Source organism: Neoarius graeffei, chromosome 21, assembly GCF_027579695.1.
Source record: "Neoarius graeffei isolate fNeoGra1 chromosome 21, fNeoGra1.pri, whole genome shotgun sequence".
NCBI lineage: Eukaryota > Metazoa > Chordata > Actinopteri > Siluriformes > Ariidae > Neoarius > Neoarius graeffei.
Genome location: NC_083589.1, coordinates 18,556,706 through 18,573,564, shown reverse-complemented (window position 1 = coordinate 18,573,564; position 16,859 = coordinate 18,556,706). Strand labels below are relative to the sequence as shown.

At 47.6% G+C, this 16,859-nt stretch overlaps 1 pseudogene; it reads right to left on the bottom strand.

Moving 5' to 3' along the window:
• Nucleotides 1-10,798, bottom strand: part of LOC132869943 (CCR4-NOT transcription complex subunit 2-like) — a 56,479-nt pseudogene extending 45,681 nt beyond the window's left edge.
• Nucleotides 10,799-16,859: the final 6,061 nt, after the last annotated feature.

Sequence of the window (16,859 nt, the reverse complement as noted above, 5' to 3'; positions counted from 1 at the left end):
CTAAAAGGGGAGAGCCAGAAGGTAACACAGTGTGGTAGCGGGGGCGTGGTCAAGCGTCGGTCTGTGAATGGAGGGCAGAGTCAGGGAAGGTAAGTGGGAGAATCACTGCACCTGATGGGAATTCACCTGTGTTTGTGTGTCTTCCCCAGTGACCACGCCCTATAAGAGGAGAGGGAGAGCAGAGGAAGGGAGCTCTCTCCCCAACCATAACGCTTGTGTGTGCACGCGCGTGTGACTGGGAGAGTGTAAAGTAAAAGCTGAAAAGCTAAAATAAAAGAGTTTGAGACCTCAGTTCTGGCCTGCCATGCTTCTGTGCTCCACCCACCTTAAACAATTTCTACAGTAGTGCTGAAACCCGGGACCGGAGTACAGAAGAAAACAGGCTCATGGAGTCCTCCCCCTTCAAGGACCTGGTCCATGCCCTCGCCATGGCCCAACAGAGTCAGCACCAGGCTCTGGTTGCCCTCCGGAAGGAGCAGGAACAACGGTTCGAAGCCCTGGTGCTGGCGCAGCAGGAAGATCGCCAGGCATTCTGGCACCTGCTCGCATCAGCGGGGTCCACTATCACCACCACTGCAGACCGTCCCCACCTCACCCAAACGAAGATGGGCCCGCATGATGACCCCGACCTTCCTCGCTCTTTTTGAGCAGGCAGCAGAGGCATGGGGTTGGCCGGTGGAACAGCGCGTGGCACACCTCCTCCCCCTGCTAATGGGCGAGGCGCAGCTGGCTGTGCTACAGCTCCCCGCCGACAACCGGCTGGCCTACGCAGACCTCAGCAGGGCCGTCCTCCAATGTGTGGGGTGCACCCCGGAGCAGCAACGGTAGTGCTTCTGCGCGCTGCACCTGGAGGAGGTCAGCTGGCCATTTGCATTTGGCCAGCAACTCCGGGATGCCTGCCGGCGGTGGCTGAGGGCCGACAACCGCGACGCCGAGGGAATCATCAACCTGGTGGCGCTGGAACAATTCCTCGCTGGACTTCCGGAAGGAATAGCGAAGTGGGTCCAGTGCCATCACCCGGAGTCGCTGGATCAGGCCATCGAGCTGGCGGAGGACCATATGGCAGCTGTTCCGATGGCAGGACAGCATGTCTCCTCTTCTTCCCTCTCTCTCTCTCTCCCCCCCTTCTGTTCCTTGTCCTTGCCCCATCCCCCCACCGCAGAGGTGGGGGCCGGCTCCACCCCAGCTGGCCCGCCGCACCTGCGGTGCCCTACCGTTTCCTACTTCCGTGTCTGTGTCTTCCCCCCTCAGGTGAGTGAGCTCCGGAACACCAGTGCAGAGGGAAAGCCTGGGCCGGTATGCTGGCGCTGCGGGGAGCTGGGGCATCTCCAGCATCAGTGCTCAGCCATGGAGGTGGGCGCAGTGGTCCAGATCCCCGACACACCAGGGACTGCATCGCATACTGGTGAATATCCAAGGGGATACGTATCAGGCTTTGGTGGACTCCGGCTGTAATCAGACCTCAATCCACCAAAGCCTGGTGCAAGATGAGGCACTGGGGAGAGCACAACTGGTGAAGGTGTTGTGTGTGCACGGGGATGTTCACAACTACCCTTTAGTGTCGGTCCACATTCTATTTTGAAGGAAGAAATTTAGAGTAAAGGCGGTGGGTAATCCTCGCCTTACCCACTCGATAATTTTGGGGACTGATTGGCCAGGATTTAGGGAATTAATGGCATATTTAATAAAGAGTGGGGCCTGCAATAATTTAGCAGGGGGAGGTCCCGGTGTAGCATTGGCGGGAGCAGCTGTCACAGAGCCGTCTATGTCATCACCACATCAGAGTGAGGAGCAGCAGGCTCCTCCTCCCTCTCTCAGGGAATCCCTTGTGGATTTCCCGCTGGAGCAGTCGCGAGACAGGAATCTGCGGCATGCGTTTGACCAAGTGAGAGTAATCGATGGTCAAACGCTCCAGCCAAACGCCACCCCATCCTTCCCCTATTTCTCCATTATTAAGGATAGATTATACCGAGTGACGCAGGACACTCAGACTAAGGAACTGATAACACAGCTTTTGATCCCAAAGAGCCACAGGGAATTCATATTCCAGGCAGCTCACTTTAATCCCATGGCTGGAGACTTGGGGCAGGATAAGACACTAGCCCGAATAATGGCCCAGTTCTATTGGCCAGGGATTTGCGGTGATGTCCATAGATGATGTATGGTGTGCTGCGAATGCCAGTTAGTAAATCCAGCGGCCATTCCAAAAGCGCCTTTGCGCCCTCTGCCATTAATCGAGACCCTGTTCGAAAGAATTGGGATGGATCTCGTGAGACCATTAGATCGGTCAACACGAGGATATCACTTTATTTTAGTCCTGGTGGACTATGTGTAGGTACAGCCCGTCCCGTCTAGAACTACAAATCCCATCAACTAACTTCCGCGATGACTTATGTCACGCCTGGGCGGGATTAACTACGTCACATCCTCCCTGACTCCATAAGTGACTCGAACAACTTCCGTTCTATCTCTTTTGCGCTGTGGACCTGGGTCACACAGACATAAAGAGATACCCTCTCACCAGACCGTCCAAAATCACGACTTCTGCCTGGCAATAAAGAAGCTTCAGTGCGCTTTCGTGTTTACTGCTGGCCACGGTAAAAATACTACTTATGTGCGCCATTTCACTCATTTTGAGTTACAACCGGTTTTTTATTTGTTCATTATAAGTAACTTTACAACTGCAGCCCAAAGCAGTTACTAAAAAGTTAGAAGCGACCGGATTCCTTCTGACTTAATCGCTGTGCACATTGTTTGATCAGAGACTTTTCCTCATGAACGACGAAGTTCGGACCAAGAAATTCTCTGCGCTTTTCACGGAAGTGACCCACGAGTTTCTGTGAACTCCAGCCTCTTCGGGACACCTCTGCATATCCTACATAGAGGCAAAATACTGGAAGTAAGACTGGCATTTTGGGCAAATTAGTCTTAGGAATTAGCTTGTTGTTTTAAATTGCTCTCTCTCAGTTGTTTTTAATAGATAGGTCGTTGCATGCTTTCCTCTATCTTTTCTAACACCTTTAATTTCATTATTACACATATTTTGACCTCATCAAGATTTCAGTAGATTTAGTAATGTTATAAGCTAGTGGGTTAGCAATCACGACATATCCCTTTGTCTCCTTAAACCACGAGGTGATCCCCTTTGTCCTTAGACCACGAGGTGATCCTACCCTCCCCCACTTGAGATAACATTCCAAATCTGAGTTAGTTACCACGCACATTCAAACTCTCTTTGTCTCCTCCTTCTCATACTGCGCAGTCACGCATGGGACACATCCTAAGAGCTCAGTTGCTCACTTAGTAGTAAGGAGAAAATCTATCCTCCCCTCTGTCCCTCGCACCCTTCCCTCTCTCTCTCTCTCTCTCTCTCCTCACACACACACCCAAACACACACATACACACAGACACACACACAGTAATACCTCACTGTTTTGCTGCTGACTTATTGAATGTATTTTAAACTGCTATTACCCATTTTTATCATTGTTATAATAAATTCAATTATTCTGTTAAACAGTGTGTCTGTTGTTTCTACTATATATTTCTGAAGTCACACAATCTCAAAGAATTCCAAGGTGTATATGAGTGCTATTGGCTGTCTATGTAATACGGTAAGTGATACATTATTGCTGCATCGGTAGTGACCATAATAATTTGGAATATACCATAATTTAGCTGTTTGGTAATTTATTATTAAACACCAAAATTAATGGTATTATTAATGAGACTGATTTTTTGGGGGCTTTTTTCACCTTTATTATTGGATAGGACAGTGTAGAGACAGGAAATGAGCAGGAGAGAGAGACGGGGAGGGATCGGGAAATGACCTCAGGCCGGAATCAAACCCGGGTCCCCGGATTTATGGTATGGCGCCTTATCCACCTGAGCCACGACGCCCCTGATGAAACTGATTTTAATGAGACTGATTTTAATGAGACTGATCACGTAAGACCAATAGCACCCACATATGCAACACGATATCCGGAAGCAGTGCCTCTTCGCAATATATCTCAGCACGTAGTATTGCAGAAGCATTCTTCCACATCATCTCCCAAGTCGGAATCCCCAAAGAGATTCTGACTGATCAAGGCACTATGTTTACGTCATGCACACTGCGCGAACTGTATGGGTTACTGGGAATTAAGCCTATCCACACCAGCGTTTATCACCCACAAATGGATGGCTTAGTCGAATAGTTCAATCAAGAACATAATTCGGAAATTTGCAAGCGAGGATGCATGCAACTGGGATAAATGGCTCGAACCCCTGTTATTCGCAGTGCGAGAGGTCCCACAAGCCTCCACAGGGTTCTCCCCATTCAAATTATTATACGGGCGTAAGCCGCATGGCATTCTAGATGTGCTGCATAAAAATTGGGAGGAGGGACCTTCAACAAGCAAAAATGAAATCCAATACGTTATCGACCTGCGTGCCAAACTCCACACACACTCACACACCTAACCCAGGAGAATTTGCGGCAGGCCCACGAATGTCAAGTCCATCTGTACGACAGGGGCACGCGCCTCAGTCGGGGACGTCGACTACGAAGTGAGGCGAACGGACAGGGGTGGGGCGTTACAGATTTACCACCTCAATCTGTTAAAACTTTGGAATGAGGAGGTCCCCATGGTGTTGGTGGTTCCAGAGAAGGCAGAGCTGGGGCCAGAGGTTTAAAAGGGAAAATTGACATCGCCTACCGCTCCGGTCCCTTGTGGAGACCACCTCTCCCCGACCCAACTCACAGAGGTTGCCCAATTGCAGACAGAATTTTCTGATGTGTTCTCGCCCCTGCCCGGCCGCACCCACCTCATAGAACACCACATTGAGATGCCCCCAGGGGTAGTAGTGCGCAACTGCCCTGACAGACTGCCCAAACACAAGAAAAAGGTGGTTCGGGAAGAACTCGAGGCCATGCTCGAAATGGGCATCGTCGAGGAGTCTCACAGTGACTGGAGCAGCCCGGTGGTCTTGGTTTCCAAGGCCGACGGGTCGGTCCGGTTCTGTGTGGACTATAGAAAAGTCAATGTGGTGTCTAAATTTGATGCGTACCCAATGCCTCGTAGTGATGAGTTGCTCGATCAACTAGGCATGGCTCATTTTTATTCGACACTGGATTTGACAAAGGGATATTGGCAGATCCCCTTGACTCCTCTATCCCGAGAGAAAATGGCCTTTTCCACACCGTTTGGCTTACACCAGTTTGTCACACTTCCTTTTGGGCTGTTTGGGGCGCCCGCTATGTTCCAGCGGCTTATGGATAGGGTCCTCCACCCCCACGCCACCTACGCGGCCGCATACTTGGACGACATCATTATAGTAATGACTGGCCGCAGCACCTAGAACACCTAAGGGCTGTCCTTAGGTTGCTGAGGCGAGCGGGTCTCACAGCCAACCTGAAGAAGTGTGCGATTGGGCGGGTGGAAGTACGGTATCTGGGTTTCCACTTGGGCAATGGGCAAGTGCGTCCCCAAATCAATAAGACAGCAGCGATTGCGGCCTGCCCAAAAAGGGGGTGAGACAGTTCCTGGGGCTGGCTGGCTACTATCGTAAGTTCATACCTCATTATTTGGATGTCACCAGCCCGCTGACTGATCTCACTAAAACGGGGGCACTACATCCTGTCCAGTGGACGGAGCAATGCCAGCGGGCTTTCTCTGAGGTAAAGGCTGCACTGTGTGGGGGGCCACTGTTACACTCCCCTGACTTTTCTCTCCCCTTTGTTTTGCAGCCGGACACGTCAGACAGAGGGCTGGGGGCTGTTCTGTCCCAGGAGGTGGAGGGGGAGGACCGTCCAGTGCTGTACATCAGCCGGAAGCTGTCGATGCGCGAGGGCAGGTACAGCACCATAGAAAAGGAATGCCTAGCCATCAAGTGGGCGGTCCTCGCCCTCCGCTACTATCTGCTGGGGCGCCCTTTCACCCTCTGTTCGGACCACGCACCCCTGCAGTGGCTCCACCGCATGAAGGATGCCAATGCGTGGATCACCCGTTGGTATCTGGCACTCCAGATGTTTAAGTTCAAGGTGGTCCTCAGGCCGGGGGCACAGACAGTCGTGGTGGATTTCCACTCCCGTCGGGGGGGGGGGGGGGGTAGTCAGCTGCAGGCCGGATGGCTCCCTGGCCTGAGTCAGGCGGTGGGGGTATGTGGCAGCAGGGGCATGGTCAAGCGTCAGTCTGTGAATGGAGGGCAGAATCAGGGAAGGTAAGTGGCAGAAATCACTGCACCTGATGGGAATTAACCTGTGTTTGTGTGTCTTCCCCAGTGACCACACCCTATAAGAGGAGAGGGAGAGCAGAGGAAGGGAGCTCTCTCCCCAACCAGAAGGCTTGTGTGTGCGTGCATGTGACTGGGAGAGTGTAAAGTAAAAGCTGAAAAGCTAAAATAAAAGAGTTTGAGAACTTAGTTCTGGCCTGCCGTGCTTCTGTGCTCCACCCACCTTAAACAATTTCTACACACAGGCATGAGGGAACCCTGGGACATAAAGCAGCCAGCCACTACACCATCAACAAACTCGAGTGAGCAAGTGAGCGAGGGACTGACAGCATCCATACATCCCAGTTTACCAAAACACCCTATGTCTGAGGACCCTAATCATCTAATAGTGATGGGGAATAATTTGGTTTTATTGGGGGAAGGGTGGTAGGCGGTGGTACCACCAAGGGGAGGATGGGGGGAGGGTCAGAAGAGCCACAGCAAATCTGTGATTGGTAGAAGAGAGCAACTGGACTTGCTTGAAGATTCTTGAAAATGTTTCGCCTCTCATCCGAAAGGCTTCCTCAGTTCTGTCTGACTAATAGGGAGTATCAAGCATTTATCCTCTCATGGATCATCATAGAATCCGAATCAGAATGCTGATGGCTGCATTGTAGGTGGCTGATAAAAGATGTCATAGACACCCACCTCTGTTCAGCAATGGTTGTTTCAGGTTGACAAAAATGAACTATCCTCTCTGGCTAAAATGTCTGCCAGTTTTCTGGAAGTCCTCTCATACTCCTGCACCAGTCAAAGGGATCTCATCCCAAAGTGCCAGAGAGGATCGTTCATTTTTGTCAACCTGGAACGACCATCGCTGAACAGAGGTGGGTGTCTATGACATCTTTTATCAGCCACCTACAATGCAGCCATCAGCATTCTGATTCGGATTCTATGATGATCCATGAGAATCTTCAAGCAAGTCCAGTTGCTCTCTTCTACCAATCACAGATTACTATGTACCTGGATGACTGAGATTCTTCACAGATAAGTCACAGCAAATCAGTAGAAAGTTGTTCTGGTGGATCATCTTTTTCCTGTGGTGAGACATTTCTACTTTGATATGAGTGGTGTCTTCTGGGATGGCAATGTTATCATCCACAGGACACACTCACTGGTTTGAAGAGGATGAAAATTATGTAAATCATATGCTACGACTTTCATAGTCACCAGATCTCAAGCCAGCTGAATAGTGATGGGAGACGATGTCATCACCTTTTCTCCATCATTCTCATTCCAAAGAGCTGCTCAGTTCTGGCCCTACAGCATCACTACAATATATATTCTATATCTCGTCTCATCTCGTCTTCTTCCGCTTATCCAGGACCGGGTCGCGGAGGCAGCAGTCTAAGCATGGAAGCCCAAACTTCCCTTTCCCCAGACACCTCGGCCAGCTCCTCGGGAAGAACACCGAGGCGTTCCCAGGCCAGCCGAGAGACATAGTCCCTCCAGCGTGTCCTGGGTCTTCCCCGGGGCCTCCTCCCGGGGGGACATGCCTGGAACACCTCCCCAGGGAGGCGTCCAGGAGGCATCCGAAAAAGATGCCCGAGCCACCTCAGCTGGTTCCTCTCGATGTGGAGGAGCAGCGGCTCTACTCCGAGCTCCTCCCGAGTGACTGTGCTTCTCACCCTATCTCTAAGGGAGCGCCCAGCCACCCTGCGAAGGAAACTCATTTCAGCCGCTTGTATCCGCGATCTTGTTCTTTCTGTCATTACCCAAAGCTCATGACCATAGGTGAGAGTCGGAACGTAGATCGACCGGTAAATTGAGAGCTTCGCCTTTTGGCTCAGCTCCTTCTTCACCACGACGGACCGGTAAAGCGACCGCATCACTGCGGAGGCTGCACCGATCCGACTGTCGATCTCACGCTCCATCCTTCCCTCACTCGTGAACAAGATCCCGAGATACTTAAACTCCACCACTTGAGGCAGGACTTCTCCACCAACCTGGAGAGGGCAAGCCACCCTTTTCCGGTCGAGAACCATGGCCTCGGACTTGGAGGTGCTGATTCTCATCCCAGCCGCTTCACACTCGAATGCAAACCGCCCCAGTGCATGCTGAAGGTCCTGGTTTGAAGAAGCCACCAGGACAACATCATCCGCAAAAAGCAGAGATGAAATCCTGTGGTTCCCAAACAGGATTCCTTCCGGCCCCTGGCTGCGCCTAGAAATTCTGTCCATAAAAATTATGAACAGAACCGGTGACAAAGGGCAGCCCTGACGGAGTCCAACATGCACTGGGAACAGGTCTGACTTACTGCCGGCAATGCGAACCAGACTCCTGCTCCGTTCGTACAGGGACCGGACAGCCCTTAGCAAAGAGCCCCGAACCCCATACTCCCGAAGCACCCCCCACAGAATACCACGGGGGACATGGTCGAATGCCTTCTCCAGATCCACAAAGCACATGTGGACTGGTTGGGCAAACTCCCATGAACCCTCGAGCACCCTATGAAGGGTATAGAGCTGGTCCAGTGTTCCGCGACCAGGACGAAAACCGCATTGTTCCTCCTGGATCCGAGGTTCGACTATTGGCCGAATTCTCCTCTCCAGTACCCTGGAGTAAACTTTCCCTGGGAGGCTGAGAAGTGTGATTCCCCTATAATTGGAGCACACTCTCCGGTCCCCTTTCTTAAAAAGAGGGACCACCACCCCAGTCTGCCACTCCAGAGGCACTGTCCCCGACCGCCACGCGATGTTGCAGAGGCGTGTCAACCAAGACAGCCCCACAACATCCAGAGACTTGAGATACTCAGGGCGGATCTCATCCACCCCCGGTGCCTTGCCACCGAGGAGCTTGCAAACCACCTCAGTGACTTCGGCTTGGGTAATGGACGAGTCCACCTCTGAGTCATCAGCCTCAGTCTCCTCAGTGGAAGACATGACGGTGGGATTGAGGAGATCCTCAAAGTATTCCTTCCACCGCCCGACAATGTCCCCAGTCGAGGTCAACAGCTCCCCACCCGCACTGTAAACAGTGTTGGCAGAGTACTGCTTCCCCCTCCTGAGGCGCCGGACGGTTTGCCAGAATTTCTTCGAGGCCGACCGATAGTCCTTCTCCATGGCCTCCCCGAACTCCTCCCAGTTCCGAGTTTTTGCCTCTGCAACTGCCCGAGCTGCAGCACGCCTGGCCTGCCGATACCCATCGGCTGCCTCAGGAGTCCCGGAGGTCAACATGGCCCGATAGGACTCCTTCTTCAGCTTGACGGCATCCCTTACTTCCGGTGTCCACCACCGGGTTCGGGGATTGCCGCCACGACAGGCACCGGAGACCTTGCGGCCACAGCTCCGAACAGCTGCGTCCACAATGGAGGTAGAGAACATGGTCCACTCAGACTCAATGTCCCCCGCCTCCCTCGGAAGCTGGGAAAAGCTCTCCCGGAGGTGGGAGTTAAAGACCTCCCCAACAGAGTGCTCGGCCAGACGTTCCCAGCAGACCCTCACCATACGTTTGGGCCTGCCAGGTCTGTCCAGCTTCCTCCTCCGCCAGCGGATCCAACTCACCACCAGGTGGTGATCAGTTGACAACTCAGCCCCTCTCTTCACCCGAGTGTCCAAGACATAGGGTCGGAGATCAGATGACACGACTACAAAGTCGATCATCGACCTCCGACCTAAGGTGTCCTGGTGCCACGTGCACTTATGGACACCCCTATGCTCGAACATGGTGTTCGTTATGGACAAACTGTGACTAGCACAGAAGTCCAATAACAAAACACCACTCGGGTTCAGATCGGGGAGGCCGTTCCTCCCAACCACGCCCCTCCAGGTGTCACTGTCATCGCCCACGTGAGCATTGAAGTCCCCCAGTAGCACAATGGAGTCCCCAGTCTGAGCACCCCTCAGTACCTCTCCCAGGGACTCCAAGAAGGCCGGATACTCTATACTGCTATTTGGCCCGTAGGCACAAACAACAGCAAGAGCCCTCTCCCCAATCCGAAGGCGCAGAGAGGCGACCCTCTCGTTCACTGGGGTAAACTCCATTTATTCTATATCTGATATACTCTATTCTATATCTGAGACTATAAAATATTGTTCTGGACAATGAGCATTGGCAACCAGATGTTGTGATTTGTTTGGTGAAGATGAATATAGCGACATAAGTTGGCACTTACTCTGGTGAGTTAAGGTTGAGACCAAGTGTCATCAGGTCACTGCCAGAGCTAAGTGCACCATGCCCGGGTCTGTCTCAGCTGCCCGGATAAACGTTAACAAGCCAATCGTCCCGAACTGATCTGTCACCATACCAGATAGAATGTTTCAAACTTGGCCTGGAGAGAGAACAGGTGGAGGGAGGAGAAAGACACCCCAAAATAAAACACACAGCTCTTTATAGAATTTGATGTATTCAGTTCAACTGAGTTCACTGAGACTCTCACCAATCAGGTAGCACCTGAATTCCTTTCTTCTGATGATTGTTGTTCTGTGGCATCAAGCTCTTGTCTCCAGGGAACTTGGGACCATCTGTATTAGACATGTTTTTACCAGAAAAGTTTAAGTTAAAATTAGAATTATATTCTTCTTGCTGCTCCTTTCCAATCATGAAGAGTCACTTTGATCCATGTATTTTGAATTATGTTCCAATTCAATACTGTATATTGTGCATTTTCATGAAAGGAATGAATTAAAAAAAGTTCTGTGATGGAGAGAAGGAAGCAAAGCTAAGGACCACAGAACAAACAAACCACTCAAAAGCACACTGCAGCCAACACTAGTCTCTCTCACACTGATCTAGCACACAGTCGCTGTTCATGAGATGTTCTCATGAGATGTTCAGATAACTCATGCTACAAATACACAGCAAACTGAATTAAAATATTGAGGTTCAGTAAATTGAGTGATTTGATAGAGTTGGGTGAGAAATCAAAGGAAAAACCAACATAAAGTGTCTTAGTAAAGTGTTAGACTTCAATGTGGCTTTAGAGATTTGCAAGCCAACTGTACTGTCCTGAACTGTACTGGAGGGATGAACACCACTCTTCCAAGTGATATTCTCTCAATTGGTGTTTTGATGTTGGTGATGGTGGAGAGTGCTATCTAACACTGCAACCCAAAATCTCCCAAAGGTGTTTAATTGGGCTGAAATTTGGTGCATGTTAAAACCAGTACATAAGAGTTACTTCATTTTCATGAACTATTCAGTGATCCCTCATGACCTTGCCATCCCAAAAGAGACTGTTCCCATCAGGATAGAAATATTTCATGATAGACTAAAGAATAAATTTGTATTGACTTGCATTAATGCTTCTCTCTATCATGCAAAAGCCATGAGCTGTGAGTAAAATGCCTCACAGAGCAGAACAGAGCCACCAGTTTTCCATTAGTTTGTCACCCATGAGTAAGCCACAAGTTTTATGCATTCTGTTATTAAACAACTAGCCCATGTGGTGGTCAGGGACCCCTTTTTATGGGCTCAAAATTCTCTTGAATCCCCAAGCACTTATAATTTCTACTGAGAAATAATATAAATGACAGAACTCACATACCACATTTAGCTATGCATCACTGTTGTAAAGACAGCACATGGCTTCTTTATATTTACACATACAGTTGTGGTCAGAAGTTTACATACACTCACCATGAGCATGGTGATTTTGGGCTGTGAATAATTTCCTTGAAGTTTTCTTTTTCCAGGGTGGAATGATTGTACAGCATATATCTTTAATGACTTAAAAAAAACAAGAATTGAGTGCACAAGTTTGAATTTATTTTGGATTTTCTCTAATCCACACAGGGTCAAAATTATACACAGGCTCAAATATATACATACGTTGTGATATCCCGAGAGGCTGCGTTGTCGAGGGGCGCTATGTCACACGCAGATGGCTCCAACTTCTGGCAGCTATAACTCCATCTGGTGGTGGAGTTAGGAACTTCACCCCTCAGCACACAACACGGCAGCACACCTGTGGCCAATGAGGGCCTAATGAGTAAGAGGGCTTTGTGGGAGCTCAAAACTCTCAGTGTGAAGGTGGAGGGGAGAGGAGCGAGGTTCATGGACTCTCCGGCTGAGTGGATCTTGCTGGGCGGAGTATTCATCGAAATGCTTATCTGGAATTCTTACCTGAGGGATTTTTTGCACTGAAATACTTACAGTGGTGCTTGATAGTTTGTGAACCCTTTAGAATTTGTTTCTGCATGAATATGACCTAAAACTTCATCAGATTTTCACACAAGTCTTAAAAGTAGAAAAAGAGAACACAGTTAAACAAATAAGACAAAAATATTATACTTGGTCATTTATTTATTGAGGAAAATGATCCAATATTACATGTCTGTGAGTGGCAAAAGTATGTGAACCTCTAGGATTAGCAGTTAATTTGAAGGTGAAATTTAGAGTCAGGTGTTTTCAATCAATGGGATGACAATCAGGTGTGAGTGGGCACCGTTTTATTGAAAGAACAGGGATCTATCAAAGTCTGATCTTCACAACACATGTTTGTGGAAGTGTATCATGGCATGAACAAAGGAGATTTCTGAGGACCTCAGAAAAAGCATTGTTGATGCTCATCAGGCTGGAAAAGGTTACAAAACCATCTCTAAAGAGTTTGGACTCCAATCCACAGTCAGACAGATTGTGTATAAATGGAGGAAATTCAAGAACATTGTTACCCTCCCCAGGAGTGGTCGCCCAACAAAGATCACTCCAAGAGCAAGGTGTGTAATAGTTGGCGAGGTCACAAAGTACCCCAAAGTAACTTCTAAGCAACTGAAGGCCTGTCTTACATTGGCTAACGTTAATGTTCATGAGTCCACCATCAGGAGAACACTGAACAACAATGGTGTGCATGGAAAGGTTGCAAGGAGAAAGCCACTGCTCTCCAAAAATACACTGCTGCTCATCTGCAGTTTGCTAAAGATCATGTGGACAAGCCAGAAGGCTATTGGAAAAATGTTTTGTGGATGGATGAGCCCAAAATAGAACTTTTTGGTCTAAATGAGAAGCTTTATGTTTGGAGAAAGGAAAACACTGCATTCCAGCATAAGAACCTTATCCCATCTGTGAAACATGGTGGTGGTAGTATCATGGTTTGGGCCTGTTTTGCTGCATCTGGGCCAGGACGGCTTGCCATCATTGACGGGACAATGAATTCTGAATAATAGCAATGAATTCTAAAGGAAAATGTCAGGACATCTGTCTATGAACTGAATCTCAAGAGAAGGTGGATCATGCAGCAAGACAACGACCCTAAGCACACAAGTTGTTCTACCAAAGAATGGTTCAAAAAGAATAAAGTTAATGTTTTGGAATGGCCAAGTCAAAGTCCTGACCTTAATCCAATTGAAATGTTGTGGAAGGACCTGAAGCGAGCAGTTCATGTGAGGAAACCCACCAACATCCCAGAGTTGAAGCTGTTCTGTACGGAGGAATGGGCTAAAATTCCTCCAAGCCAGTGTGCAGGACTGATCATCAGTTACCATAAATGTTTAGTTGCAGTTATTGCTGCACAAGGGGGTCACACCAGATACTGAAAGCAAAGGTTCACATACTTTTGCCACTCACAGATATGTAATATTGGATCATTTTCCTCAATAAATAAATGACCAAGTATAATATTTTTGTCTCATTTGATTAACTGGGTTCTCTTTATCTACTTTTAGGACCTGTGTGAAAATCTGATGATGTTTTAGGTCATATTTCTGCAGAAATATTGAAAATTCTAAAGGGTCCACAAACTTTCAAGCACCACAGTACCTGTGTTACGAACGCCTGCTACTGGGCTGCCACCAGGCTGAAGACTACAGGGATTGTTGACTGGACTCAAAGTAAGGCAGAAGATTTTGTTTGTTCTGTGAAAAGGATATTGGACTGAAGGAAACCTGCCTATAATTTTGTTGTTCTAAAGCCAGAGACATTGTTTGAGTTTGACTTTTGGGAATCCATCTTCGTTTGAACATTGGACTTTGAGTTACCTTTTCTGTTTGATTTCCTGGCATAACATTAAAAATCTTGATTTATTTTAACCTTTGTGTCCTTGCACTGATTGAAGGGTCCCGCTGAGAGCCAGCCAGCCTCTCGTGATATCACAACGTTCACTTAAATCTGTTAATAAGTGGTGCTGGAGGTTCTACAATGTCTTAACTTGACAAGGCCGAAGCCTATTAACATCTCTTTAGCGATCATGGTTGACTACAACTGGTAGTTTCTCTTTGCCAGCATAAAAAAAAATAGATTTGTTTGACAGCACTCATTGGATTGGTCAATACTCAGAACTATGAGAAAAATCCAAGGAACTCAGTGAAGATCTAAGAAGAATTGTAGATTTACACAAGTTGGGAAGGTCTCTTGGAGCCATTTCTAAACAACTGCAGATTCCAAGATCAGTTCAAACAATTGTATTTAAGTACAAGTTATTCACATGGTGTCACCACTTTGGCAATGTCTGGAAGAAGACCCAAACTGTCACCCTCAGATGAGAGGAAATTGGTTAGGATGTTCAGAAACAACCCAGGAACGACCAAGGCTCAAGCCTGCCATGAACTGGAAACTGCTGTCACACCAACATCACTGTCCACAGTGAAGCAAGTTTTACATTGCCATGGACTGAGAGGGTGCCAACCAAGAAAGAAGCCCCTGCTCCAAAATTGACACCTTTAAGCTTGACTGAAATTTGCAGCTGCCCACATGGACAAGCCAAATGCCTTCTGGAGAAAATTTTTTATGGTCAGACGAGACCAAGATTGAGCTATTTGGCCACAATGACAAGAGGCATGTTTGGAGGAGTAAAGGTGAGGCTTTCAAACCTAAGAACACTGTACCAACTGTCAAGCATGGTGGTGGTAGCAGCATCATACTCTGGGGCTGTTTTGCTGCCAGTGGTACTGGTGCATTGCACAAAGTAGATGGAATAATGAAGGAGGACTACCTCCAAATTCTTCAACTTCACCTCAAATCAACAGCTAGACAGTTGAAACTTGGACACAATTGGGTGTTCCAACAGGACAATGATCCTAAACACACATCAAAACTGGTTTTGGAATGGATAAAGCAGACTAACATTAAGCTTCTGGAATGGCCTTCCCAAAGCCCCAACCTCAACTGTATTGAAAATTTGTGGACTACTCTTAAAAACCAGGAAACCAACCAATTTAAATAAACGCTACCAATTCTGCCAAGAGGAGTGGTCAAATACCCAGCCAGAATTATGCCAGAAGCTTGTTGATGGCTACCAAAAGCATCTGGTTGAGGTGCAACTTGCTACCAAATATTAGTGGGGGGGTGTATGTATTTGAGCCTGTAGGTATAATTTTGATCCTGTGTAGATTAGAGAAAATCCAAAATAAATTCAAACTTGCGCACTCAATTCTTGTTTTGTGAAGTCATTAAAGATGTATGCTGTACAAGCACTCCACCCTGGAAAAAGAACAGTTTATTAACAGCCCAAAATTACCATGACATTCATGCCCATGATGAACGTATGTAAACCTCTGACCACAACTGTACATGTAATGATGAGTAATGATGGTGAGTATAAATCACTCACCACATCTAACAAGAGCACTGCCATGACTAGTGAGTCAAATGTAGGCATGTAATGATATATTGTGTGATGATAAATCCTGGTACAAATTTATTATTCCATCCATCCATCCATCCATTATCCGTAGCTGCTTATCCTGTGCAGGGTTGCACACAAGCTGGAGCCTATCCCAGCTGAGTATGGGAAGAGGCAGAGTACACTCTGGACAAGTCACCAGCTCAATGCAGGGCTAACACAGAGAACCATTCACACCTATGGTCAATTTAGAGCCACCAATTAACCTAAAACACCTCTGGCCTGTGGGAGAAACTGGAGCACCCACAGGAAACCCACACAGAGAACATGCAAACTCCACACAGAAAGGCCACTGTCAGCCACTGGGTTCAATCCCAGAACCTTCTTGCTGTGAGGCAACAGTGCTAACCACTACACCACTGTGCTGCCCTAGTACAAAGTTATGAAGACTCGAATTGATGAAAAATAAAATGAATCATGCTTATTATCAGGCTGCATAATCTTAGATTTTCTTCTCTGTAAATCACCTTGTTTAGACAGCAGAGAGCACAATTATGCACAATCGAGAGAATGCACAGGACTTCACCATAAGCAGAAGTAACAGCTCGAATGTTGGTGAAAACATAAAAAAAAGATCTAAAAGAGCTGTTGTGTGATTGTACAAAGAGATTTAACAAGAAATCAGAGCTCTCTTTTTACAGACTGCTAAAAGATAAAGAAAATAGACATAGTACAAATGTTCATAAAAGTTTATTCAGAAAAGACCTATTTGTTATTAACTTAGTAAAAACCTTAGAAAACCTTGGCATGTACGGAATCACATTGGATGTTTAATTTTGGTGTTTTTGCTTGGATGAACAACATCTCATAAATCAAACAGTCCATCTTCCCAATGCATTTTTGTAGAATAATAAATTGGTTGCTCAAATCAAGCATGTCTAAGAGGCCATGTTCAGTCTTAAGGTGTTTACCAATAGTTGATGTTTTTCAATTTGTTGGTAAAGATGCCTGCAGGTGTAGCCAATATAGTCTGCATCACACAGACCACACAAATTAATAAACAAACATTCTATTGGCTAACCAGTGGTGGTTTGGCTTTGTGTAACT